Below are 27,707 nucleotides of genomic sequence, written 5' to 3'. Positions count from 1 at the left end.
TGGAAAATAATTTATTTATCAATTTATTACGAATGTAATTAAATTTTACTTAACTATTTTATTCGTTACGTCGTAACGTTATAATAGTTAAAAAAAAAAAAAAAAAAAAACATATTTGATTTAAAATCATGTAAGAAGGAGCAACGGTGGATCGAGCAAAAGCGACTTTCGATGTTCTAATGATCGATAGTTGTCCGTAGAAACGAACCATCTCTCCCTTCGTATTTCTCTTCTCATTCATTCCTATCACCGCTCTTCATCCACGACGCACTTCTCGCCGGTAATCAACGACAATCCGAGCACTCCATCGCGGTTCTCACAAAGACACTGCCGGACCATTGTCCTTTGAAATGGATGGAGAAAGGAGAGCCTTCTTCGGCAAAGCCTCGAGTCCCACCCCCTCTTTGAAAAGCGAGGACGCTCGTCGTCTGGTGATGTGGTCGATGCGGTCCTCATTGCGGCTGCCTCGTCGTTGGCGGATACAACGCACGAAAATATCACGATTTAACAACTAATAAGAATTTCGAATCGATGAACTGTATATTTATTTCATAGGTATCATTAAAAATGTAATTAAATTTTCGAATTCGACGAGTGTAATCATTATGCTTTCGAAAACGTAACGATTACACTCGCTCGATATAGAAATGATAAATAATGCATATAACGTTTATATTTATTATACGCGTTATATTAATTGACAGATGAGAATTTTTCGTCGCATAATTTGTTTCTGTCCTGGTAATACGTTTCGACCCCTCGCTCTTCCAAGAAATTATGTTTCAATGTTAATTAAAATGCTTGTCCAATGAAAATTATCTTTTTGATCGAATCGTGTAAGCAATGAAAGAGAGTAAGAGAGAGAAAGAGAGAGAGAGAGAGAGAGAGAGGGAGAGAGAGGAATGGTATTAGCACTTAAACTGTTTTATCGAAGATACTGATCGAGATCCAAGGATACGGTATGAGTATGTAAATGAGAGGGTTGTTTGTTGGTATCAGAAACTCTCTCCGAGTACTCTCATCCAACTGATTCACGATCCCGCGATGGACCGCTTCCTTTAACTTCGAGAAGTCGAGTGGACACGATTCCTCGATCGCCCCCGGGTCGATTTTCGAAACACGTAACTGCCTTGGCAGTTTGCGCTTGCCCTCTCGAGATCAACGGCGTAGGATCGATTTCAGAGATTCGCCCTTCTCGTTTCAACGACGTGAGCGCGCATACAGATGAGAGTCTGTAAATGTAATTGCTAATGGAGTCTCGAGAATCGATCGATTCGTTTACGGCCTTCTTGTCTCGAAATCGATAAGCGATCGTTACGAATTTCGATGCAACAACTTTGACGATAGATCGAGAGAAAATCAAATTAACATTCTTAATCGATCGATAATTTTTCTTCGTAATATAGAAATTACGATTACGATCGTTTCTTATGAGATCCAATTTAGAAAAAGAAAGAGAGAAAAAGATACATATATATATATATATATATATATATATATATATATATCTTTTCTCTCTCTCTCTCTATATATATATACATATATAGATATACATAGAGAGAGAGAGAGAGGGAGAGAGGGAGAGAGGATCTTGAAGACAATTTAAATGGAGGACTTTATAAACGTGAAGAGGAGAAATGTACTCGTGTTGCTCCTATAACGAAATAACGACGACGATACGAGTATCCTGATAGACATACCTACTCGCGAAACTTCTCAAGCAAGATTCAAACTATAATGGTTCGCAAGGCACATTGGAAAGATATTCTCTCTCTCTCTCTCTCTCTCTCTCTCTCTCTTTCTCTCTCTTTCTTTTTCCTTGAGAAGGCTAGGCGATCAGATAGAATCTTTCGAAGTCATTCGGTGATCCTTCGATTCCTCGCGATCGAACGGAGTTTCTCGCCGGTATAAACTTGAAGTAAAAAGTTGGAAAGAGAGAAGTTTGTTAGATCGACGAAGGATAGACGATTCCAGTGGCTAGAGAATCGGTGAAGCAGCTACGGCATCAGCAACTACGGCAACTGCGGCAGCAACAGAAACAGCAACTGAAACAGCAACAGCAGCAACTGCAGGAGCAGCATTTGTCGTGACACGTTTGCTTGGATGTTGTGGCCCTTGGAGTGCCCGCCGGCTCCTCGCTTTCCAATGTTCGCTCGTTCACGATTCCGATAGGTCGAAGCGATTCGAGATTCGAGTGAGGATAACGTTGCTCGTTGTACGATCGTATCTGTCTGTCAGTCGGCTTGATTACGCCTTTGACGGTAGTACCGAACCTTAGTCCGGTCAATTAAAGTTTAACGTCTCCTCCAGTCTATGTCTCGTTCTCTCATCCTTCTATTTATCCTCTTCCTCTGTTCACTTAGAATAACATAGTTCGATGCTCGATGCCGAAAGGTATGTATAATATTGAGACATCGTACGAGTTTTATTATTTACTTTAATCTCGTCTCCCGTTTGCGCGTCGATTTCTTCATTTTTACTTTTTTTTCTTGTTTCTTTTACTCGTATTTTTATACTTTTTAATATACTCATAAGATACTTCTTACGATCCATATATCGTGAATACGTATTTGGATATCTTGAGAATCTAAGGAGACGATTTAAAAACAACATTTTAACGTATGAGAAAGAAAATAGAAGCTCGAGGCTAAATAATATTATAAAGTAAATCGTAAAGATGATTAACAGGGAATATTCTCGTACGAATTATAAAACGATTGTTTTTATGATTTTCTTTTTTTTCTTTTTTTTTTCCCTTTTCGAAACTATCATATATCTTTTTCCTGCCAAGAGAGAAAATAAATCCATGGTAACGTAAGGTACCAGTCTAAACTAGACTATTTTTGAGACTAACGAAAGTTCGTCGTTTGGGTACGGGTACACTCTCAGCGTGGGGCCCGTTCTTTTTCGTCGGTGACACTAGATGCCAGCTAGGGGAGGCCGTCGTCACTACCGCCACCGCCTCCGGCGCCTCCGCCGCTGCCGCCACCGCCGCCGCCGCAGACGACGACGACGATGACGACAAGCGTAAAAGAAGATCTGGACCAGGAGCGGGCCAACGAGACAAAGCGAAGCGTGACAAAAAGAAAGGACAACGTCCGATGAAATAAAGGGAAGGGCCGAATCCTCTTGGTGTTAGGTTACTCGCACAGGCCATGTCTTGACCCGTTGTTTTTGAAGAACACACATTTTGAATTCACTTCGTGACAACACCCGCTTCTTTTCTCGTCGATCTAATTTTACTTAAATAAAAAGAAAACGATGAAAAAAAAAACAAAAAAAAACCAAAAAAGGAAAAGAAAAGAAAACGTTTAAATAAAGTACCGAGAATGAAACGATCGATTGAAAAATTTCGAACGCACGTGAAAATGCGGAAATTGTTTACCGATTATGGAATGGAACGACCTCTGGTAGTGGTGGAACAAGGCTTGATTTTCCGAAACGGGCGACGCGCGATTTCACGGGCGTTAACTCGAATCGAGTCGAACCGTCGATGGGCGCTCGATCGCGACAAGATAAATGACCGTGTGTCCGGTCGACCAGCAAACCGGCACTATTCTCCCAATTATGTGGGGTCGATGGAGACCCTGGTGTCCACCTGTCGCCGGCAACGACATGATTGATGGACCACACGCGCGCTGTACGTGCCTTCTCGCGATTTCCTACCGATCCATCTTCTTTTACGGGGCCACCGATATCGTTTGGATACACACGAGAGAATGAAAAGTAGTACCTCTTTAGAAAAAATCCTTCCATTCTTTCCAAATATTTCCAATACTAACTCTTTCATCTTCACATATAATATAATAGTTTAACCAATCAATTTATTTTCAATATATCTTTTCAACCTGTAAATCAACAGACAGATCGTAGAATGATACCAGATGATTCTTAAATACATAAGATAGATATATTTACCAAACGTTCTCTTAAATGATTAAAATTGAATGTTTCACAGTCGAGTAAACACGTGCCGTTGCCGCGGTGACTTTCAGCAAGTATCTATTAAATCGGATTGGTAAGGCAGCGTCGTAATCGCATAAGATTCGATTTTTCTTGGCAAACCGGTGACCCAGTTAGGCGAGATGTTTAACATAATTGTGCATTGCCGTCGTATGAAATATCGTAGGACGTTTTTATTCGATCGTGCAAAAGATGCCTACCGATTCGAATTAACCAACGAACGATAGACTTTCAACGAATAATAATTTCAAATCGAAAAGCCATCTGTGTAGGGATTAATTCTGATCGATCGACTCCAGAAACCGGTCCGGTAACTTTTCAAAGCCTTTCATGTTCGGGAATCGCGAAAGAATTAGAAAAGTGAGATAGACCGAAGGAGAACGAAATTGTCTTTCGTTATTTCGCGATAATAACGATGGATGTTTGAGCATTCGTTAGATCAAGGTAGAGAGTAAAAGGGGGATGAACGAAAGGAAGGGGATGGTGGGGTAAGAGGGGGAGGGGGAGTTAAGCGTGCGTGCGACTCAGCTCGACTCGACATACCAGAGGCGATAATAATAACCATTGACACCTGGTTGTTAATTGAAACGTGCCTTCGGCGGCCGTGCACCTTCCCACTTTAATCACTGTGATTATGTATTTATAAACGCTACTTAGCATTCGTCGAAGAAGCTTAGAACTTCTTCCGTCGACTCTCTCGGTAGCGAGCAACATGCCGCCCATTATGTTTTTATTAAAGGAGAGAAAGGACGATGAGAAAAGAAAGTGGAAGCTTCGATCATTTATTATTATTATATTGATCGTTTCATTTCTTTGATTCGATTGAAATGTCGAAACGATGAAATATAGGTTTTCTACGGAAGAGAAAGAGATAGAGAGACCGAGAAAGAGAAAGAGAAAGAGAGAGACGGACAGACAGAGTTATCGAACGTTAACGGTTTAACTCTCGTAAAAGAGTCATGCGGCGAGTAATCAGCGGAAAAATCAACGAACGCACGGTGTTCTTCCTGATTGGAAAATCCGTATTTGCTGAACAAACATTATATCGACGACGATACCATTTTAATGGTAAAAATCGATGAACCAACTGAGTTAATTTGCTCGTTTGCTATATCTATCAATTGATCGACGTGAGCATGGTTACGACGAAATTAATTATAGTCTACTACGTTCGAATGACGAAAGAAAGACAGAGGAGAAACGTGTCGATCGTAAGGATAACGAGTGAGAGATATTTTTATGTAGAATAAAAAGTAACAATATCTTTTTCTTATTTTAATTTTAAATAATGTAGACGTAAGTCATTTAAAAGCAATGCATTCAGATGTACTACTTATCGACGATACTGTTTAATCAGTCATTTAGATTCACCGTAATTACAGTGCGCAGTCACGTATATATTCGTTTATATACGTTCGTAGTTATGTTAACACTCGGAAATCGTATTCTCGATGCATACAAACATTGCAACTGCATACAATAACACGATGCATGCTATAAGACAGAGAAACGAAGAAATATATATAGAAAAAAAAAAAAAAAAAAAAGAGAGAGAGAGAAAAGAAAAAAAGAAAAAGAAAATAAATAAAATGGAATAGAACTCTAGACCAGACATTATTATTGTTACACGTAGTATACATAGTATATAAATACGTACCATGCGCGCACACACACACACACACACACACACATACATACACACATATATATATATATATATATACGCATATATGTATCTCTACAAATATATAGAAGAGACTCGCACGTAAAGGAGAACGGAAGAGCGTTCGTAGATTTATGTTCGTCGCCGTTTTCATTTTTCACCGTCTCCTTCCTACCGGCGCGGCGACCTTTATTATTTCGCCGGCTGTATTGTACGTCGTTACCCCGTTACGTAGATGAGAAATCACCGTTGCTTGCTCGTCGGATGAGACCGTGAATACCGGCGGTGGCGTACAATCGAGATGTGCGCGCGCACACTTCTGTAGGAGAGGCGGCAAAAGCGAAACCGACAATGGACCACGAGATTTCGACTCGAATCGTATCAATCGCTGTCGAGACACAATCGTTCCTCTGCGACGTGTTACCTGACCCTCTCTCTATCTCTCTCTCTCTCTCTCTCTCTCTCTCTCTCTCTCTCTCTCTCTCTCTCTTCCTGTACTGTTTCGTCTATACGCCCAGGAATTCATCCCCCTATCGCGTTGTTGTTCGAGAACAGAACTACAATAGGGACCCATCGATACGCCATCGATAGCTCCAGGGGTACTTACCTCTAAATACTAGAACCTATAGATCCATTTCTACGCGTGCCTACCCTATTATAATATAAGTCGGGGATTAACCCTATAAATATATATATATATATATATATATATCTGATAGGTTTAAACGATTTGATAATTATTATTATTCTTACGAGTAAGAAAATTGAGAAATTTTCATTCGTTATATAAATGTAAGATTATTTTGAATATGGATGGAGTTATCGGTTAAAGGAAAAACAAAAAAAAAAAAAAATCAAAATATATATATAAATAAATAAATAAATAAAGAAAAAAAGAAAGAGAGAAAGAAAGGACAAAAAAAAAATAAGAAAAGAAAAGGAAGGAAAGAAATTATGGAGGACAATATACTCTCTTTCGTCTTTTACATAAAGGGTTCATTCATGAATATAAACGAGTATAAATCAATGTCGAACGGTGTTAGAGGTATCGCGCGGAAGGTCGATGGAGCGAAACGTAGCCGCCTCGAAGGTCTTTTCCCCTCTTCAAGGAAAAGCATGGTGAGCAGAGAGCGATTGAGCGCAACGGGGTCAGGGGGGCTCTTGCGTGTTTTGCGGAATGGAGAGGTGTATATTTTTCTCCGCGTACGAATACCAGTCATCGTCGAGGGTCGACCCTCCTCTTCGATACGCACTGACGTTTATTGCATTGATATTAATCGATCAGGAAGGGTCGTTGTACCGTGGCTTATATTCTTTTCTCTCTCTCTCTCTCTCTCTCTCTCTCTCTCTATCTCTATCTCTCTTTCTCTCTCTCTCTCTCTCTTTCTCATACGTCTACCTGTTTGTATCGTGTTCGAGACGAAAAAGGGGGATGTTTGTTGACCCGAAAACATCGATAGCCGTAATATAGATGTAATATCGAAAGTCGAATTGATCCATTTCGATTTCGAGAACTCAAAGTGTAAAGTATAACTATTGATTCTTGACAAATCACTTTCGTGACTCTTTACGTCTCTCGAATAATGTATTGCCATTGTTAAATCTTTGTTGAAATTACCAAGAATCAAAGTTACAACTTTTATCGTCTTTTATCGTTAAACGAACGATGGAAACAATGGGTGTTACGATTTATCGAGAGAAAAGAGAAAGCAGATCGAAGGTATTCAGAGTCAAGTTGGACGAGATTTAAAGCGGACTAGCGTAAAGAATAGTCAAGAGCCTTTTCAATGTTGATGGACTCTATTATACTATTGTGGAGCGACTTGAAAAGGCCGACGATGCGGTGCTTCTCTTGGTGAAGTCGATCAGATAGATATCCAGAGTTTCATTTCAACATTCGAAACCTCCGAGGAAGGATCGATCCGAAACAATCGTTTCTTCAAACATCTTAAGGCCGATTTGCGACCGTAATACCACCGGGGGACTTTGGCTATTTCGATGCTTCTTTTCCGATCATTGTACATAGGGTGTTCGAGGATCGACAATGACAGTTCTTATATTTAGTTAAATTTTAACGATGTATTATTCGATCACGTGGTTATATCGATAATAATTGATAATAATGTTAAAATCGAGAAAACATATCTTTTTTTTTGTTTTCTAATTTTTGTCTTTTCCTTTTTTTCTTTTCTTTTTTTTCTTTTTCATTTTCTTTTTTGTTTATATATTTTCTTTCTAGACTTTATAAAATCTTTGAGAATAACAATAAGATCTCGTCGAAGTAAAAGGAAATATTTTGATCACCGTGTACATCAGAACGATGTAGATACATTGAAACCAAGCGCAGTAGAGTAGTCAGAGATGGAACAGAAGTGAATGCTTTCAAGGATCTCTTTGGATCTTCTGTCTCTCGGAAAGGATGGGGAGTACCCCTTTCCTTTTTATCGTCCTTCAAGAAGAGCTTTTTCCCCCCTTTCTCTGTGAAGCCACCTGCTAGTCTTCCTAGTCCTTCGTTGATTTTGATGAGCCTGCGAGCCCTTTTCGTTTCATCGTATCGAATACCCTAATCCTCCCTATTAGAGTGACTTTGGTCAAATATCGGTCAGTTCTCGGGATCCAAGTACAATGCGCCGAATACAATGACGAGCTCTCGTTTATCCGTCGAGGTAGCTTTATTCGACCTCTTCTTTCTATCTAACACGATATGTCTACGACGGTGCAAACCACTATTTCTCTCAACAAAATCTACTTTCGTCATAGCCTTTCAGCGATTCGACAGGATTATTATTATATGATTTCCAGGTGGGATTCGTCAAGATATATAAACTACGTCTAATATGCGATTAAATACATATGTACGTATATATGTAAATATATGCATTTGAATAAGATAGAGATTCGAATATTCTTCACAGTTAAATTTTCTCGGATACCTTCGTCCGGACAGTAATATTCCTAACCTTGAACAAGCCGCAATTTTATTTAATAATAAGATTGTTCAGGAATTGCACGGTTTGTTGTGAAATTATGTCATTTGCAAATTGACGTATGCGTACGTAAGTATGTGCTATGTATCTACATACGTACGTACGTACGTATCTCGAACATACGCGGAATAAGAATTGCACGGCACATTTTCGTTATGCACGCATAAGGATTCCATCACGCGAGCTTTTCCACAAAGACGTACTTACGTACTTACGTGTACGAGCGTGCACATATCTGATCGGGTCGAAACTCTCGTATAATTGCAGCCCCTTTTTTCTTTTTTTTTTTTTTTTTTTTTTTTTTTTTTTTCTTTTTTTTTTTTTACCAACGGAGAAAGGTATTCTTATGTAAAGTCGCACCAATCATTTCTCTGCACTTTCACTCGTGCGCATCTCCTTCCCGTAAAATTCAACGAAATTATCTTTTAGCGCTTGTATAAATGAAATTTTATCTTTTCCTTCCGTTACTTCCTTCCTTTATAATATTTCCGTTCTAAGAAGATATTAAATACGTTGGTAATATCATCGGCCAAACTTGTGCCTCATATTGTGATCAACGAAGTTTTGTTTAAGGAAAATAAGTAAGTTTTAATAGTCAGATTTATTTTTTTTTCCTTAAGAGTATTAGGGATCAGGATCGTACGAGATGCCGGTTCTTTAACCAGTTTTGCGAGTTTTCGTGACATTAATCGGTTACCGGTTTTGTATTATATGCCGCCCCTATCTTCAGACTTCCGTACACGATAATAATGATTAGTGGAATGAGAAAAAGAATATTGAAGATAAATAAAGGAAAAAAGGAATAGATAAAAATCAAATAGTTTCTTTCTATTCGTTGGAAGTACACGTACAAATGTATACATACGTATACGTACGCATACAGACACATACGTTCCATATTGACACATAGACATTCGAATTCAATGTTATTTTGGTCGGTTCGTTAAATCGCTTTTCCAATTAGCACCGGCTCGACTAAAAGTCTGAATTTTCGAAGGCGATCGTTAATCATTTAAAGCTCCCCCGGCAGTACGTTCACCGATTTAGTAATTCAAACGCGGTTCATTTCGTGCAGCGAGCTCAATTAAAATTCTTCTCTCTTTTACTTCCATACGATGAGAGAATACCGGGATTCATGGAACTTGAAGAAACAAATCGAATCGACCACCATCGTTTAATTAAGAAACTTCACGATCGGGAAAGATCAAAGATTGGTAACTGTGATTTTAACTACTCCCTCGATATTTTCTCTCTCTCTCTCTCTCTCTCTCTCTCTTGCACTTTTTCGAAACTATCGATGAAAAGTCGGGATAATTCCTAACGAAAAATCAATGAACCTTATGATTTCATTGAATTTGTTGTATGGTCATATATGTTGATATAATAGATTTTATCGTACCAGGGAGAAAGTTTAGTTTACATAAAGGAGAAAGAAGAAAGAGAGATCCGGAAGAAAATCGGTAAAGTTTAGATGATGGCTCGCGAATCGAATCGAGTAGAGAAGTCGGAGGCCGCGAGGCTCTTGGTCTTGGTTCATCGTCAATCCGGTATCTCGACGTAGGCACGTTCAACGGTCCAGCTTTCGTTTGGGCGTGGGACTTGTTCGTGGTTCGTGGTCGGGTCGTTAATTATGGAACGCCACGGGTTACGTTTCAATGGATGATTGATGAACGCGCGGCGATCCTCATCTAACCTCGACTCTCAAGAGAAAGGGAACTCGAGGGTGAGAGAGGGCGAGCCAAGAGGAGCTCCTCCGGTCGAGGAGGTTCCAGCCACTCTGAAAACAGGTTTCTGATTGTTCGGAGAACTCGGTGTATCCTTGTCTTTCTCGCTCCCGGACGCACGACCAAGTCGATCCAGTGCGATCCTCCGCTATCATTCCGCATCCTCCTCCTTGATCCTGCGGCTCCGTTCAATTTCCAAATTGATCCTTCGAACGCGGAATTCAATTCTTACGGGATACACACTCTCCGTTCATTTTCTTCGTCCTTTTTTTTTTTTTTTTTTTTTTTTTTTTTTTTTTTTTTTTTATAAATTTTGCTATTACAGAATGTCTTTCACATTATGGAAGCACGTTTAAATTAATCATTATAATTAAGTATATGCGGATGCATGTCTTCTTTCTCTCTCATATGACCCGTGTCACACGTTACAAAAGATATGAGAATGCATAAGTTTCCTTTATGAAAAGGGTAAGAATTAAGATGACGTTGGGAAGGATTAACAATCTAGATTGTAATTTAGTCGGGGAAAAAGAGGTACTATCGTGAAAGATATTGGCATCCGAAGTGTGAAGGATCGTGTCGATAATCGTAATGACAACAACGACGACGACGACGACGACGACGATTATGATGATGATAATGATGATGATGATGATGATGATGATGATGATGATGATGATGATGATGATGATGATGATGATGATGATGATGATGATAATGATGATAACTACAATGACGATAACGATCGAAATGGTCGCGGTTTTGCTCGAGACGATGGTAATGACGAAGATGGTGATCTCGGTCAAGTATCGGTCCACTTTATCGCTTCATTCTCGCGGAACAGATTCTCATAAGCTTTTACAGGAATCGATTAAAAGTCAATTACCATCGTAAAGGTTTTGCAAAATCGATTTCACTTGAGGTATCTGCAAGTTCAACACTTCATAATTCTTTATCGAATCAAAATCGATCGATCGTTCGATCCGACCTGTACGGTCTTTCGATTTGAAACGACGAAAGCGAACAATCTTATCGGATATAAAATTGATATATTACACTTTAATGTTCGATTTTATTAGACGGTTAGCCAAGAAAGTTTCTCGATCGTAAACGCCTTGAATGGTGATACAAAGATAATCGAATTTCTTTCATTCATCGTCGAAATATCGCAATTCTATGCTCGGTTAACAACCTTCTTATTTCTTTTCTTTTCTTTTTTTTTTTTTTCTTTTTCTTACTTTCTTTCTTTCTTTTTTTTTTTATTTTTTTATGATCCAAGAAAGAAAGATTCGCGATAAATACGAAGAGACACGTAATCCTGTCGATGTTCGTAATACGATTTTAGGATATGTCGAGAGAAAAGACTCGATACAGTCAAGGCAGATGGACACAAAGGCGCGAGCGAACGGAAAAATGTCGGCGTACGTGCCAGCACGTTCGACTCGATCACCGAGGCGAGATAACGCCCTCGGCTCTTCTTGCGCATCCGCGAGATCACGCAAAACTTGCACGTATCCTGTCTTACGTGCCTCCGTCCGATCGCCTCCGAGAAAAAGGCACCAAATGGAACACGAACGACGTTTGCCAGGTTCTCTGTGTTCAGGCTCTGACTCTACTACCACTTCTGCCTTGGCATCACTCGCCGAACAATCTTGTTAATTGCCCGGTACCGAGGGTGTTGACTTCGGTAAAAAATTTTTTTTTAAACGTCACAACGTATATAAATCTATGAGATCGAAAAGAATTTTTCTCCATTTCTTTTTTTTTATTTTTTTTTATTTATATCGACGAAACAAGTTATAACATATTATTATATAATATAATACGTGCGATATAAAAAAATAGTTCATAATTTACTTAATAAACCAGTAGAAAGTTCATAAAATTTATTTTTTTAAATCTTTATATTGAAGATTTAATGAGGTTAGGTTTATAATTGAACGATTCTTTGATTTCAATTTCCTGTTGATTCTTTATCATTGAAAGTTTATATTTGTGCGAAGCGTCTAACGACGAGTACGAAATTCGATCGTAAAATGGCCAAAAGAAAAAAAGATCAGAATCGGTTTGCGGTCGAGAAATCTTTCGAACTGGAATTCGATCTCGCGGTTACAAACAAGATTTTGAGGAAAGTTCGAGGAAGAGAAGATTCGCAACCGCTTTTCGGTCGCGCGTGCGCTCACCCGAGTTCGAGGTGGATTGTAAATATTGGCGAGGAACTCGAGTAAGAAGTTTTGAGTCCGATGCTCTCTCTTTCTCTCTCCCCCCTTCTCTCTCTCTCTCTCTCTCTCTCTCTCTCTCTTTCTCTCTCTCTCTCCCTCCAATCCGGATCATTTTTGCTGGGCCGGCTTTTCGAGATCTCTTTTCGACTGACCGTCGTCGTTCGGTTCGTCGGCCCGAGTCGAGTTGATCGGGCACGTGCACCTCGTCTCAGGCATCCCTTTTCTTTTCTAAAGGTTTCTCGAACTCTCACGAAGAGAAAGAAAAAGAAAGAAAGAAAGAAAGAGAGAGAGAGAGAGAGAGAGAGAGAGAGAGAGAGAGAGCAGAGTTTTTTACTCGGAGCATAACTTCGTATGAACGAAGAGATACATGTATTATAAATTATTATAATTAAGAATCAAGTAGACAATAATATACAGTATATTTGTCTTACATTAAAATAAGATAAAGTAACGTTCAAGTTATAATGAAAGATGTGTATTAATAAATAACAAAGAGAGAGAGAGAGAGAGAGAGAGATTCAGACTCTTAGCTAAACATTTTGTTGCACTAAGAGGTGTAAGGAAAACAGTTGGTTAGTTGCGTCTGGTTGCACGAGATCAGACGATTCGACTCGGGCACCAGTCTTGTTTCGGTAACGAAGCGTGATTATTTATGCAAAAGTGGTACGTCGTGGTGCGTCTGGACACGGCGAGCTGCCAAGAGAAGAACAGATAATAGGAAGGAAACGAGGAGACTTTCGTTCCGTTGCTTCTCGACATTGTCGAAGGTCGTCTTTTATTTTGCAAGCTTTGAGAAGGAAAAGCAGATCCTACAAATGGCAGAAACGTGGGCCGTTCTCTCTCTCTCTCTCTCTCTTTCTCTCTCTCTCCCCTCCCCTCTCTTTCTCTCTCGTTTCTCTCCTCTCGCCGCGTTTCACGTGCAACCGATTACTCAACGTCGCCGACGTAATTAGCATAATAATATCTGTAACTCGCGGTTGCAACGGTAACTAATTACCATCGTATTAATCAAGGCATTCGACGCTGGAGCTTGGCCAATCCCCGCTAGCCGCGATGTCAATCCAATTTATATGCAAGGTATTAGAACGTCGAGCGGCCATAGGACGTGTCGCCCATTAGAAATCTCAACGGACCATCTAATAAACGTATTCAAATACTTCCTAAATATAAAGTGTACGACGTTAATCGGTTACCTGAATCGAAGAATTCGAAACTCAGTATCGAGAATACTCGATGGAGATCGACCGAGACCATCGTAATTTTCATTGATCCGTTCGTTAATACCAGCCAAACCATAATTTGTATCTTAATGACGAAACGAGGGTGTAACTCACCCGCAGTGTAACTTTTTTTTTTTTGTATCTCCTTTTCAACTAAGTATATTACGTTTCCAGGATGTTACTTTATTTAAACTTACATAGAACGTGTTCAATGAGAACGCATACATTGTCCATACATACGTTTAATCGGACGATTGTTCCAACAGTGCGTAAACCGAGCGGTACATTAATTTTCTGATCTTAATGTGGCGCAGTTAGGCGCTCAGAAATATAGTCGTTCATGGATACAAATATTACTCGAGTTCTTGAGTTCTTGAACCGATTTCACTAAGGAAGGAAATTTCAAATCGAATGCCACATTGGAATGAACGTTCTCTCTTTCTCTCTCTCTTTCTCTCTCTCTCTCTCTCTTTCTAACTGAGCGAGTTATAAGAGACGAGCTCGTCTTTTAAGTCGTCGGCTGATTGGACGAGTTGCAGACAGGAAATATGAATTTGCATCGGTCAGTTTTGACGTCGTCTTTTCACGTGTGCGTCCCAACGAAGTCGATGCGCCTTTGATTCGGTTGATTGGACGAGTTCGAGTCATCGATCTTCGTACTTCCCTTTTATCGTCCTGCCACTCAACGAGCGACCTACCCGTTGCCCCCTCCTTGCATTCTTCTTAGCCCGGACAAGTAGTTTGCAATTAGCTTTACAAGCTGCAGCACCAACGGCAGCAAACCATTCCAGCGAACGATAATAAGATAATAAACAGCCGATCGTGCGGATCGTCATCCTTCGATGGCTGCCTTCTCTCTCCTCCCAATGAGTTACACTGCCTTCTTCCTGTCAGTGCAAGAGCAAGAAAAAAAAGAGAGAGAGAGAGAGAGAGAGAGAGAGAGAGAGAGAGATAGAGAGGAGACGTAAACGATCCGACAAATCAATTTTTTTGCCATGCCGTGACCCTGAAAACGCATAGCGACAACGAACGTTTCGCAAGTCGCTCAGCGTTGATCGAGAGCAGAAGGCATCGTGCGAGCCTCCTCTTCCTTCTCATCCTCCTCCTCCTCCTCCTTCTCCTCTTCCTCCTCTTCATCCTTCTCTCTTGCTCTTCTGCGTTCCACGTCGCGTCGATGATAAACTTGAAGCGTTGCCGTGCCATTTAAGCTGCTCTTTATATGGATCGCATGCTGCGCCCTTCTTTTCTTTTCTATTTCTTTTTTTCTTTCTTTTTTTATTTTTCTTTTTTTTTTTTGTTTCCTCGGACGAACGATTAAAACCGTTTCTCTCGCGAGACTTCGCTTATGGATTTAGCGAAAACTTTCTGGGGGAATTGTGTGCCTGCGAAAATATTATAACTCAGTGTCTTTTAGAAAGTAAAGACGATAATACGATCGTTATCGTGAAAAACGGTGATGTCTTTTGGAAAAGCCGCTTATAAAGCGAGAAAGAGAGAGAGAGAGAGAGAGAGAGAGAGAGAGAGAGAGAGAGAAAGAAAGAAAGAAAAAATAGAAGGATCTACGAGGTCGATTCGAGGAAGTACTTCATAAGCGCTTCTCGTTAAACTGGCCCCGTATTCGCTTCCTATGTCTTCGTCTTCATCTCGCGGCCAGACATTTCGTTTTCGTCTTCGTGCCACTCTTCATCTTCCTGAGGCACGCTAAACCAGTTCAGTCGTGGAACGTAAATATCCGTTCGTTATACCAGCTGGCAGTTAGCCCCTTCATCTTTTACTCTCCGTCATCTTCGTCTTCGTGGAAGCGTATGCCACGAATTCATAGAACATCGCAAAGCTCCCAGGGGCCATTATCGAATGACTACGACGGATATGTGAAAAGCTCAACCACCACCCGCACATACATTTTACACGTAAGTTAGCGCACCTCTCTAACCTGCTTATTTCAAATTACAAAAACCCGAGAAATAATTCTTTCGTTCGAACTCTTCGTATAAGAGCCTAGCGATTACTATTATACATTATACTACGTATGTTAAACCGTTCGATAGGTGCGCATAAGGCATCGTCTTAATTATTCATTACCTTCGTGCCTTCTTTGCCATCTATTACGGCACAAAGGTACGGAGAACAAATGGTTACGCCCACGATCGGGCGTGAGTATTAGGTAACGATTCTATGCGCTTGGAAAGGTGATTCCTGTCACTCGTGTTGCTCGAGGCCACTCTCGAGGCTCGCTTGCATTTTCAAACGATAAATCAAGATCTCTCGATTTTCTATCTCTATTTCTTTCTTTCGAGAACGACTTCGTTCGAGAAATAAGAAGAGAGATAGAGAGAGAGAGAGAGAGAGAGAGAGAGAGAGAGAGAGAAGAAAATAGAAATAAAAAAATAAATTAAAAAAAAAAAAAAAACAAACAAGATTAAAAAAAAAGAAAGGAAGAAAGAAAGAACGACGAGCCTTTTTCTATGAATTTAGAAAACGAAACAAATCCCTTGTATTTTCGTAATCCTTATTGATTATTATTTACACGGAATGTTTGCCCAATGAAATGGACAAGGAAAGGTGTTTTATTTCATAAATTGATTGAAATTCGTGTATTCATAAATCTTGATTACGATGTTATCGAAACGTTGAAAAAGAGGAAAGAGAATATAAAAAGGATCTTCGATCTTAAGATCGACGAAGAATTTCCTGTTTCTTAGTTCCAAGGTCTAGGAATAGGAATTCGTCGTTTCTTCGAGTCTTTCGAAACTTTCGAATCGTCGTCCCACGCTCGAATATTCTACTCTTTTTTGATATCGTTCCATCTCCCTTTCTCTCTCTCTCTCTCTCTCCGTTTTTTCTTTCTTTCTGTTAAGCGAAAAGAGATTAGAGTTTACGTCACAAAAGGCGTGAGCCGAATCGAAATCCTGGTATAAAGTTTTCGAAAGCTTTTGGCACGACTTAAGCATGAACTCGAAATGATTTTCGACCATTTCGTCGCGGCTTAATGCTAGAAATTAGTCACAGTTTAATGAAGAGAATAAGAGACGAGATCTCTCTCTCTCTCTCTCTCTCTCTCTCTCACCCTCCTCTACTTTTATACGGTTTTACCACACAACGGATGGACTAAGCAATAATCACTTCCCATTAAATATCGAAATTATTCACACGGTTAATATACATCGTCCCATTGGAATTACCTCTATTTCTAGATATTCTGTTGCTCGAAAGAAGCAATAAGCGTCTTTGATGAAACGACGTTGAGGCTTTAACGTCCCTTGACGATCTCCGATGTGCTTTTCTCCATGATCGTAAATTTTGTGTAATAGTCATTAACGCGACTACGTCAAGCGGAACTATGTTTCTCGGAAAACTCGAAACGATAGGGTTGTAAACAGTTCTCTCCTGACCGATCTCTTAACGTCCAGTGTGAGCGCATTCGCCTCGTTACTTCACGGTTTAACAAACTCTCGACAATTTGCCGATTATTTATAGTCAGAGAACGTGGCCAGGTTCTCACTGGCGAGAAATTTCTTCGTGATTCTTTCCTTACCTTGTAGAATATATTATCATGAAGTCTCGTTAAGGAGTATTCTAAAAGATCGTAATCGTTTTAAGCTAGGAAATGAATGTTTAGAATCGTCGAAGACAACGAATTACTCGTTATTTTGAAGAGACTGATTTATATTCCTTTCGATCGTTTTACGAGCATCCAGGTCTAGTCGTATCCAGCTTACTAAATCTCAATGTCGAATCAAAGAAGAAGAAGAAGAAGAGGAAGAAGAAGAAGAAATAGAAATAGAAATAGAAATAGAAATAGAAATAGAAATAGAAATAGAAATAGAAATAGAAATACAAATAGAAGTACAAGTATAAGTAGAAGTATAAGTAGAAGTAGAATGATCGATACAAATACGACTGAGTAAGATATATTTTCTTACAATTAACTAGAGAGGATTACAGAATAGTATAGAACCCGTGAAGTATAAGGTTAGGAACGAAGAAGAAGGTATTGCGGTCGAAACCTTTCTTCTTCTCGGCATTCTTTGAGTTGTGTCCTTTGACCCGAACACTACGGCGGCACCTACGAACACCACGGAAGAAGAAGAAGAAGGAGAAGAAGAAGGAGAAGAAGAAGAAGAAGAAGAAGAAGAAGAAGAAGAAGAAGACGGGGAGTCTTTTGGTATAAATAGCTGGACCGAAAATATCACGAGAGTACACCACCTCCGAGTGCGAGAACGTTTGATGCGGAGAACGAAGCGCCGGAGAAATGGGCGAGGTAGAGTGAAGGCAGACTAAGACGAGAAAGAGAGATAGAGAGAAATAGAAAGAGAGAGAGAGAGAGAGAGAAAAGGAGAGGGAAAGAGAGTGGTATAGGGGACGACGCTCCTCAAAAGAAAAGAGAGATAGGGTAGAAGAGACAATGCACGGCGCAGGCAATTATATGCGACGAATGCGTGTCGTTGTGACATTGCGACGACGAAGAAGAAGACGAAAGCGCGTGGGGCTTCTTCGATGTCTCAGAGGAAGGTCGGCACGGCCGACGAGACGAGAAAAGGTTTGCCTCGTGGACCGAGGGAAAGAGATGGAACGTTAAAAAGAAGGACAAAGACGGTCCTCTCTTGGCGCCAGTATTATCTCGCTCCAGACAAAATTCTGACGGCACTTTGGAGAGAGCAATTTTTAGTGGGCGGTGCTGGAGTGCCTACTACTCGACCGGGACACTCCTCCACTTTTCTCTAACGACGCTAGACGTACTAGTGCTTTCTTCCTAGATTTTTACCGGACCTTATCTCTGTATCACGGCAATTATTCCATTGGTGTAACTATGCATCATCCATAAAGTTACTACACTTGCTCTTTTATTACTTTTATTACTTTTTTACAAAGTATTTATTTAATTCTAACTCGTATGGTCTGTCTTTTTTTTCTTTTTTGTTTTTTTGCTTTTTTCTTTTTTTTTTTTTTTTTTTTTTTTTTCTTTCTTTTTTCTTTCTTTTTTTTTCTTTTTTCTTTTTTTTTCTTTTTTTTTTTTTTCTTTTTTAATAGCAAGGAATTACGGAAATGATAGTTCGTTAAAATGTTTCTCACACGTGTTTATGTCAATTGATTAAGAATATATTTTGGAAAGAGCAAGCGGCAATGATCCTTTCGTTTCTACGATCCCGTGCGAAATCGATAAACGAGTCTTCGCGACTTTCTACCGACTCTAGACTCTCTCATAGAATATCGTGCTATGGCTCCTAGAACCACCAGATAGACCGATTACGAGATACATACTTTCCAGACGATCGGTCATCTTCGCACGTTACAGATGCGGCTTAATGGTGGCACATGTATGGAGAAATCACGAACGTAAGCCTTGATGTGGTGCACGTCCTTTATGAAAGCGAATCACGCGATGCTTCGGGCTAAGAACGAATATCAAAAATTATCCTTGCTCTCGCGGAGAGCAACGGACGCGGTATTATAGCTTTTGTAACTGGTAAAAAATCTTTCGCCGCTGGTAAAGCATCGTGGCGTATAATAATATGCACTTTTCTATGTAGCACCTTGCGACATTCAACGAAGCATAACCTTTAACGTTGATATTTTATTCTCAATCATAATTTGCCTATGTCGAATAATCAATTAAGAAGATCCTAACGGAATGCTTCGTTAAGAAAATTTTATGAGTGGGGGAAGAAGGGAAGGATAAAGGGTGGTGGAGTATGATGGAGAAGAAACGATAATCTCGGTATCGTTCCCTCATTATAATGTGCAAAATTGCGAGACTAATTTTCTGTACTCTCCCAGAGAAAATGATTCGCTTTAATGAGAAAGTAAGAGAAGAAGAACTTTCATTGGATGTCGAAAATCTTGGAGAACCGTTGGAAAGTATCGTCGATCGCTAAGGAACATTGCCGGTGTATCGTTGCTCTCTAAGAGAGATTCTAAAAGAGGATGCTAAAAGTAGTAGTAGTAGTAATAGTATTAGTAGTAGTATTAGTAGTAGTATTAGTACTAGTAGTAGTAGTAGTAGTAGTAGTAGTAGTAGTAGTAGTAGAAGGCATCGTCCTTATACCCTCGTTACTTCGAAAGGCGAAATTAGCTTGGCTCCAATTAGCGCTCGCGATACCAGAGATGGTGGTGCCCATGGTAGATGCTGAGCTGCACCACGTTCTTCCTCCTCACTAGTGGCGAGCGACGCCACACGATGGGATGCTTATTATCTTGGCCAGGGCGCGATGTTTGGTCTGAGTCGATTAACAAAACTCTCGAGGCTGTCACCACCGGCTTCCTGTACCGACTTCGAAGAGAACGTACGCGATAGGTATAACACGTGTCGTCTCTTTGCGATGATCTCAACTTACACGTGTTTTCAATTTGTCGTTACCAAAACTTTGACGTCGTCGATGTCGCTTTTATATTTTTCTTCTTCTTCTTCTTCTTCTTCTTCTTCTTCTTCTTCTTCTTCTTATTCTTTCGAATATTTCTTCGTATGAGATCTTCGTATGTCTTCTTTCGAATTCTCCTAATTTCGATGATAAATCGATCATATTTTTATTCATTATACGAGTCTATTCTCATTACTCAATTGATTAGGACTAGAAATATCTTAGTTACTTTTTATTCTAAACCAATCTAATATTCAATTTACTTAGCGAGATATTCATAGAAGCTCATGATAAAGGAATCGGTCGCAGCAGGGCTTTCGTGGAAGACGGTTTATTCAGGTCGAAGGAAAAAAGACCGAGAGAGAGAGAGAGAGAAAGAGAGAGAGAGAGAGAGAGAGAGAGAGAAGAATTCTTAGCTAGAAGAGGGACAGCTATAGGGTGAGCCAAACAAATGCGTGCACTTAATTCACATTAGACACGCTGCTCGGACGTCTCTCGGAGTAGAGAGAAAGAGAAAAAGAGAGAAAGAGAGAAAAAGAAAAAGAAACAGAGAAAGAGAGAGAGAGAGAGAGAGAGAAAGAAAGAGAGAGTTGACCGCAGGGGACGCCTTCAGCTTCGTGCATTCTTTTCTTCGTGGGGTTTCTCGGGCCGACTCGCTTATTAATTTCTTAATTAATAACACCCATGACTCTTCCGCCTCGACATCGAACCGTCGTCTTCTTCCTTCTCCCGTTCTCTGAAGCACGTGACTCTTACCTCGGAGAATCATTTTTTCGATCTTATTCACTTCGAATAATAACCGAGATGTTACGACACTCGCATGTTCCATCGTGATATTTACTTAACATTCATTTTTATTCTCAATTTATATGATTATTTTAATTAAAAAAATTCGAAAAAAGTCACAGCATATATTTCGTTTCGTGTATTTACGAAATATTTTTCTCGAAAAAAAGAAATTCACTATACTAAACGTATATATACATAAATAACGTAAATACATACATGCATACATATATGCATATATACATACATATATATATATATATATATATATATATATATATATATATATATATCAAAAAGAAGGCGATACCGTATCAAAGGATCGTTGCTTTTTTCAGTTGAAAGGTGCAAGGAACGATCCGAGCTTTGCGATAAACCGCGAGACGAGACGCTCTTTCCAAGGTCGTATCGCGGCACTTTTGCGCGATTTATCTCGTCGGCCATAAAAGAGAAAGTGGTCGTACGCCGTGGATAGATGCACGGATGATGTTGGTTAAAAAGAGTCCGAGATGCGATGCGAGCGAGAGAGATGGTCGCTGATGTGTGTACGGGCCGTTGCCACGACTCGTCTCATTGTGCACTAAATTACGGCCAATTTACGGGAATTTTTGTGCCTCCGCCGTAAACGAGGGCAAATCAGGCGGGCTGCTCGGGCTGTTGACCTCGTCCCAATAGCGACCCTCTTTCTCTTTCTTTCCTTCTTTTCTTCTTTCTTTCTTTCTTTCTTTCTTTCTTTCTTTTCTGTTTTCTTTTTCTTTCTCCCTCTCTCTTTCTCTCTCTCTCTCTCTCCCTCTTTCTCTCTATATATCTCTCTCTTTCTATCTCTATCTCTATCTCTCTCGTTCGTCCATTCTCGCTTGGCAGTCGACCAGCTTTCAACGGAGAACGAATTGCCACGCAAAAATTCGGATCACGTGGCCGATTGAAAACGTACAAACGATTCTTTGTCCGCAAACGTACCGATGCATTGACGCCTACGCCATCGTCCACCGCCTCCATTCAATGCGGACGTTTGCCGAACTTATGTGAGAATAATGAGAGAACTAGCTGTACTCCGCCATTTGTGGGGTTGACGATTCAAGTATTTTTTTTTTCTTTTTCTTTTTCTTTTTCCTTTTCCTTTTCTTTCTCTTTTTCTTTTTTTCTTTCCTCTTTTTCATTCCTTTCTTCATAATTCGAATTTATTTCTTTTTCCTCTCACTCTTTATATATGTATATATATATGTATATATAATTTTGTCGATTATTCGAGAATTCGAAGAAGAGAGTTGATGTCTCACAAAAAAAAAAAGAAAGATAAAAAGAAAAAGAAAAAGAAAAAAAAAGATCCGATCTTTGCGAGGAAGATAATCGCGGTTGACGTCCTGCAACGGGAATCATTAACCTAATAACTGTGTTTGCCGAGTATACTCATTAAGAGATGGCAATTTTTTGCCACCGTCCTATGACGAGTACAATCGTCATGGACGCGAGTAAAGGAATTACTTTCAATCTATTTGAATTGAAGTAAAAATTAAAATTGAAAAAGTAAAAAATAATTATCCCGTAAATTTCAGACGTTTGAAATTATTTTACGGCAATGACGAAGTTAAAGAGAAAGAGGGGAAAAAAAGGTGGAAGAAAAGAAAGTAAAAAGAAAAAAGAAATCCATTAAATAGTTAGGAGTAATCAGTGTGTCCAATAAAAGGGTTTTTTTTTTTTTTTTTTTTTTTTTTTTTTTTTATTGGATCCAAATCTCTACTAATATTTTTAAACTGACGGGTCTGAGGTTGCTTCGTATACTTAATAATTACATATGTTCGCGTTAGATCCTGATCTGAATCCGATTTAATAAAGAAAGTAACCTCTATGTAGAAATGACTATCAATATAATATAAAACTGTAAAGATATGATCTGAAAAGAGATAAGAACTTTCTAATTCTAACGTATACTTATTGATGATTGAAACAAAATTCTAAATAAAAGCTTCCCCTTTTCAAATAGCTTTCGATTCCTCTTTAAAGCCCTATGGCCATTCAATTCACATTTAGAAATGTCCAGACATCATTTCCTCTCCTGTCATATATATATATATATATATATATATATATTCATCAAACACAGCTAACTATTTCAGTTTTATATATCATTGATATTTCAAAAGTAAAAGAAAAAAAGAAAAAATAAAAGAAAAAAATAATCAACTATCATTTCGTTATAATTTAACTCAATTATTAACATAGCAACTGGATACATATATATATATATATATATATATATATATATATTGTATTACTCATATGATTAGCATATTCGTTATATCTTAATTTTTGTTACATAACGTAGATAGACATTTTTAAAATAGATCTGGACATTTAACAGGTTAAATTTGACAGAACGAGCGAAATGGTTCGCGCTCGAGCGCACGAAATAGTCCGTTCATAATAAGCCGGCTCGTAATTTCCCCTCAATTAGCGCCCAGCGACGAGTTACGAGTTAGGACTTGGCACCTCTCTCTCTCTCTCTCTCTCTCTCTCTCTCTCTGTCCCTCTCTCTCTCTATCTCCTTTTCTTTTTTACGAAAAAAAAAAAAAATAAATAACAAAAGAAAACAGAAAACGATCAAAGAGACGATCTTTTACAAAAGCTTCCGAATTATATCCTGATAATTAAAAGAGAAAAAGAAAAAAGAAAAGGAAAAAAAAAAGAAAAAGGAAAAAGAAGAAATTAAAATAAAAGTCTCCGTCTAGCCTAGAAACGAGTTTTCTATTCTTCACGGTCCACGAAACGACTGTGACTGTTGGCGTTAGTCCAGACATGATCGGCTTGGAGGAATGCGACCGAACGCAGGAAAGATAGGAAAGTGGGAAAAGAAAGTCTAAGAGTAAGGACGGAAGAAAATCGGTCCAAAAATTTCGGACATTCTTAAACAGGTGTTAACTTGTCGTCGTCATCATCATCGTCGTCGTCGTCGTCATCGTCGTCTTCGTCGTCTTCGTCGTCGTCGTCGGCTTCGTCTTCGTCGTTGTCGCCGCCGTCGTAGTCGTCGTAGTCGTCGTCAACGTTGGGCGTTACTCTTCGAAGATGGAATTTTAATCGTAACGTCGTGCTCGTCAACGTAAACATATTCAAGAGGAAAGAGAGAGAGAGAGAGAGAGAGAGAGAGAGAGAGAGAGAGGGGAAGAGGAAACCCACAAGACGTCGTCTTGTCCGTCGACATTTTCGTCGTCAAACGAAAGAGTAACGAAACGCTTCGTCGATCATGCGTTTCGAGACGAGCAGAGGACGTTTCGGTTTAGGGTTTAAGTACATACAATCTATAGCAATCGGTTAGTTTCTCAGCTTCTTTGTACCGTCTATTCGAAGTCGTCTGCCAGCTGTTGTTCCCTTTTCTTCTTCTTCTTCTTCTTCTTCTTCTTCCTCCTCTTCATCCTCCTCTTCCTCTCTTTATTCCCCAACCTAGACCATTCCCAAAGCGTCTAAAACCCTTTCTCCCTCTCTTCCCCCCTTTCCCCTCCTCCTCCTCCTCTCTCTGTCTCTCTCTCTCTTTCTCTCTCTCTGTTCTTCTTGTTCTTTTTGGATATGTCACATATTCAACGTTAATTCTCTGAAACGACCGATTTCTTCTCATCTTATTTCCCATTTCCCTCTTGGTTGTCTTCTCGCGTAGCTTTCTCAACGACATATAATCCTATCCGTGCAATTTCATCGTTCATTATCATTTTGGAGACAAAGTAAAATGCCAAGCAGTGAGGGAGGAGGACAGATGTTATTTCTCTAAAGAAGAGAGTTTCTTAATTTTTACGTGTATTCAAACGCCTACACCGCCATCATCGAGGCAACCTCCTCCTCCTCCTCCTCCTCCTCCTCCTCCTTTTCTTTCTCCATTTACTCCTTCGTCTTTTTCGTCTTCTTCTTCTTCTTTTTCTTCTTCCTCCTCCTCCTCCTCCTCCTCCTTCTCTTCTTTTTCGAACATCTTCGTATCTCTCGCGGCAGTAAAACCGGCGGCACTAAAGTACAGCGTGCTAACGTCAGGTTTACGTTATACCGGCCTTTCTACACGTGAAATGAGAGACCCAGGAAGAGAGGCTCTGACGACCTCGTAACTCTATCAAGAGTGGCGACTTGGCAAGCGTTCACAGGGTTACTTTGGGTAACTCGCCGATGTATACCTACTCCGCCGTTGCACGCTGGACGGATCTACTTTTTCCTTCTTCGCGTGTACTCCTTCTCTCTCTCTCTCTCTCCCTCTTTCTCCCTCTTTCTTCTTCTCCTTCTTACCTCACACTCTTCTCATCCTCCTCTTCCTACGTTCTACCGAAGTGGATACTCGAGACGAAGGGCGCGTCAACCTGCGTGATATCCAGAAATTCTCGTGCGCTCGAACAACTTCATAAAAGTTTCTCGCGCGGCTATCGCGCTCAGAGGGCGAATAAAGTAACTCGATAATTCGCGCCTCTCTACCCTCGACGTCCCTTCCTTCAGAAGCCATTCGCTTACGATTCGCACGTCGGCGATCTAAACGAAGCGACATTTCAACACCGTCCTTCGACTATCGACCCCTTTTTCGCTTTTTCTTTTTTTTATTTTTCCGTTTGCCTTTACTTTCCAAAAGATATTATGTTATATTGAGTCAGATAATCTTTAAACATAACTTAGTGATTTCAGAGAATATTATTTAATTTAAAATATATTTATTTATTAATCATGAATAAAATCAATTATGAATATATCAGACGATTTATTTCATACAGAAATATTTAATAATTATCTATATTATTCTATATATATATATATATATATATATATATATATATATATATATATATATATAGAAAATTGAAATTTGTTTTATACACTTGGATTGATAGAACCATCTTTACTTAAATAAAGAATATAATATAATAAGTTTATAAACGGTAAATAACAAATAGGCTTGATTTTATATAATTTCTAATTCGAATAGGATCAACCGTACGGTATTTCTCAGATCGGTCATAACTCGATCGATCATGTTTTTAACAGAATTACGAGGCTCGAGTTAACGCTCAAGTAAAGTATTTTCTTGAACACATTCCCGGCAAACTCGTCCCGTTCGTCCCATCGCTAATGTTCCGTGAAACCCGTGGCACGCCGCTCCCGCGTGAATTAAAGAGTGAAATATGTTAATGGAGTTCTCTCTGAGAAGAACGCGCACGCGCAAGCTAGCTAGCTAGCTAGCGAGCGAGCGAGCAAGCAAGCCAGAAGGACCGGATGGTATCTTGATTAAGGTGTCTGGCGGACGTTAGTCATTCCGAGCATCTCCGAGCAAAGGCAGGCAGGACCACGAAAATCTAATTTTCAAGAACGCAAAGTGAAAAACGTTCTTCCCACGACTTGGTCTCTTGGCGTTTGCCACGCGGAATAAGAGAAGATAATATAGACGAAGAGGGGAAATAGAAGTAAGGAGAAAAATCTGAAGGTATCTCGATGGAAGCCACGTAGGAATTTCATTGGTAAAAAAAAAAAAAAAGAAAGAAAAAGAAAAAAAAAAGAAAAAAAAGAAATAACTCCTAAACAGCTTTGTGTGTTCGTACCATCAATATGAAATGAATACAAGAACGTTAAATATTTTTTCAACGATCGATCGTTAAACATCTTGTCCTTGAACTGCAATAGATGAAAGAGGAAAAAGAAGAAAAAAAAAAGGAGGAGTGCGTTAATTCGATGGTGCCTTATCGATTTATCGCCAGAAAATATTTTCCCTCTGGCAATGAGAATCCAAGAAATAGAAGAAGGTGGAGGAGGAAAGGGGTTAAGAGGAGGAGAATAAAGAGAGAGAGAGAGAGATAGAGAGAGATAGAGATATATATCCGCGTGTATATCGGGCGAAAAGCGAATATGCCGTAGGTAGGATCGGCTCTTCGTCGTTCGCCTACCTTCGGGGCTTCTTCCTTCGAGCCTTTCTCCGACAGACGCTAATTGAAAATACGCCGTAAACGTGGCCGCTTTACTGGCTGCTAATTGAAAACCCCATCGGCGAAGTCGCATACGGTAGCCATTCGAAGAGGGCAGAGTGCAAGCACCTACCCACGTACATATGTATATACTAGGTACATATGTATGTACGTGTACGTGCGCTTCTCTTCTCCTCCCCCTCTTCTTTTTCACAAATGTTTCTCTTTTAGTCGCCTTTCGAATAAGGAATAATGGACTGGTAATTGCCCAGCTGCCAGAGAAAAGAGAGGGGGAAAAAGAGAGAGAAAGAGAGAGAAAGAGAGAGAGAGAGAATGCGTACGTAGTACGCATGCCTCACGCTTATCTCGAATTCTCGAACGCGATTCCCCTAACTCCGTGAGATATTTTCTACCTTTGTTTATTCTTCGATGATTTCCTGCTAATTGAAAATACGACGATGACTGGAATACGGCATATTTGGGACAAAAAGAGAAAGAGAGAGAGAGAGAGAGAGAGAGAAAGAAGGAGAAAAAGAGAGATCATTTTAACGCGTTTAGGTGCGAAAGTTTTATTCGGATAGGAAAAGAAAAAAGAAAAAGAAAAAGAAAAAAAAATTATTTGGAAACGAAATAGAAAAAATCTCGTTAATCTATCGAGATAACGTTTCAGAATTTCACTAAGATTTCTCTTAGCGTTTATTTCGTTTATTCAGAATTTTCACAAGAATCTTTACCTTATCGAAAGATCCGTATGAGAAAGGCGTTTAAATTCTTGATTTATCCTTTTTCTCTTTTCTATCTTTCTTTCTCTTTTTCTTTTCTTTTCTTTTCTTTGCTTTGCTTTGCTTTGCTTTCTTCTTTCATCGAA

General features: G+C 39.5%; 2 protein-coding genes and 1 long non-coding RNA gene across 12 annotated transcripts in view; 2 read left to right on the top strand and 1 right to left on the bottom strand.

Moving 5' to 3' along the window:
• Positions 1–27,707, top strand: part of LOC124946845 (UPF0489 protein C5orf22 homolog) — a 447,955-nt gene that overhangs the window by 163,825 nt on the left and 256,423 nt on the right. The gene's annotated exons all lie outside the window — the stretch shown is intronic.
• The window catches only part of LOC124946846 (histone H3.v1-like), a 233,057-nt gene that overhangs the window by 76,060 nt on the left and 129,290 nt on the right, over positions 1–27,707 (bottom strand). The window lies entirely within an intron of this gene.
• Positions 2–3,274, top strand: LOC124946853. Its single transcript, XR_007100218.1, has 2 exons — positions 2–2,394; positions 2,890–3,274. It is a non-coding gene; the product is annotated as an uncharacterized LOC124946853 (long non-coding RNA).

The sequence above is a fragment of the Vespa velutina genome, chromosome 2, assembly GCF_912470025.1.
Source record: "Vespa velutina chromosome 2, iVesVel2.1, whole genome shotgun sequence".
In the NCBI taxonomy this organism is placed as follows: Eukaryota; Metazoa; Arthropoda; class Insecta; order Hymenoptera; family Vespidae; genus Vespa; species Vespa velutina.
The sequence above is the reverse complement of the archived record's forward strand: the minus strand, read 5'-3'. Positions and strand labels throughout refer to the sequence as shown.